Source organism: Mesitornis unicolor, unplaced genomic scaffold, assembly GCF_000695765.1.
Source record: "Mesitornis unicolor isolate BGI_N332 unplaced genomic scaffold, ASM69576v1 scaffold29527, whole genome shotgun sequence".
NCBI classification, from domain to species: domain Eukaryota; kingdom Metazoa; phylum Chordata; class Aves; order Mesitornithiformes; family Mesitornithidae; genus Mesitornis; species Mesitornis unicolor.
Window position 1 is genome coordinate 1 of NW_010198865.1, and position 2,072 is coordinate 2,072.

Consider the following 2,072-nt stretch of genomic DNA (forward strand, 5'->3'; position numbering starts at 1 on the left):
ATATATGTATATATGTATATTGCAGAGCGTGGAAAGTTCAGGCCAGCAGGAGGGTTTGGTCTGGAGGTTTGTGTCTGAGCACTTAGGAAACCCAGTGAGGTTTCAGGTCAGGTATAGTCAGACCGGCCTGATTTGCCTTGTTATATTACTTTGAACGGAACACCATAATCTTTCTGCTTCTAAAGCCGCACTTAATGGATGCTTAGCACTTCCCTTAAAGGCCAAACATGTTTTAGGGTCATAGATACCTTTGAAATCACATTTCTTCCTTCTCATCTTTTTTCCCCTTTTCCCCAAACCGCCAATAAACAGCTCCACTTCCAGAGTTTACAAAATAAATAAATAAAATGAAAAGTCATTTACCAGGAAGATTTTTTTTTTCTCTTTTAAAGTGCCCGGGTCCACACAAACCGAAAAGAAGAGAGAAACGATCAATCTTTTTCTCGAAGACTTTTGACAGCTCGTCCTAACTCACTCAGCAAAGAAATTTGCCTTTTGCTTGAAGAGTTACTTAACCCAAGAAAGATCCGAAAAGTTTAATCCAAGGGCCTGAATTCGGGAAGTCTAGAAAGTAAAAAATTGAGGAAGGGGAAAATAAGCTGCAGAATGAAGATATGATGTTGGCGTTTGTTCAAGCTCCATTTCTCTCATTTTGCAGCAGAGAGGGCCGGGCAGGCAGCATTCACGCAGGGAGAAGCCTAGAAACTTTTGTCAGTTCAAGCATCTGTGTGGGTGGTAGGGGTTTCTGAGAAACACAGAATAAATCTAAAGCTGAAGCCGAGGGTTGTTTTGTTGTTTGGTTGGGTTTTTTTTGCAATGAGAGGAAGAAAATTAAAAAGCATTTACAAAACGCAGATCTGTTGAAGGGAGAATTTCCCTAAATACTTCGTATCTGTGAATGCACTTATCGAATTCAACATGAATCCGCTCAATCTCGGCAGATCAGGACTGGTGTAAAAATTAATAGTTGAGCTTTCGATCATTTCTTATTTGATTGTGTAAGGTTTTTTTTTAAATTAAATTAATTTATTTATTTAAGTGACATTTTGGGGGTGTTGGGCTTTGTCGGGCTGCTGGTTCGTCCCTGCTCTTTGAGGGAGGAGGCGGTTTGCTGGGATGCAGCAAAAGAGTTTGGGATGCGAAAGGAAACTCTTTCCAGGCGCTCCCAACTGTTTTTGCTGCTTTTGCTACCACTGAAGTTGCAAGGGAAAAAAAAAAAAAGAAAAGGAAAAAGAACCTCTTGGGGAAAGAGGGATTTTTTCCCACGCACCAGGCAGAGGCAGAAGGAAAAAAAAAATCACCCTACTACAGGGGAAAGGCATCACCTCATACAAATAAATTCACAGGGTTAGTGAAGGATAGAGAAATGCAATAATTGTAAGACAAACCCGGGCCTGCTGCTTTAATGCAAATAAATCTGTGACTGTGAGGTGTTGTAGGAGAGGAAGCACATGGAGAAACCCTCGCTTATAGCCTTGGAATTGCCTTTTTTTTCCTCATTTTAACCAGTTCCTGGGAATCCCTGACACAAACCCCAGCAACATGGCGACGGGGATGCGAGAGGGGAAAATATATTCAATGAGAGGGGAGGGAAAATAAAAAAAGCCAAGGGCAAACGCCAGCCCAAGACAAGCTCTTGCTCTTTGAGCCGATCCCAATCAGACCTTGCACGCTTTTATGCTTTTAAATTATATTAACCCGAATTGCTCTCTGCATGGACGGGCAGAGCCCACTCCGGTCCCGGGGAGAAAAACAAGCCCTGTCTCTCTGTTTTACCGTTATTTATTATTGCGCGAAGGTTATAATTATTAACCTGGAACTTCATTTATTAAGAGACATCAGAGATGGAAAGAAGCACAAGATCATTTCTCATGTGAAGCTTTCTCCACTCGACCTTTTTGTGCTTGTGGGTTTGACCAGGCATCCATGGGTGTCCCTGGCTGTGCACACAGGTGTGTAACACACACACACGCACACACACACACACACACACACACACACCTCCCAGCTCTTTTTTTGAGTACCTTTTACAACCTTTTCACCCTTTTCTGCCTCCTCCTTCCCTCTTCAGC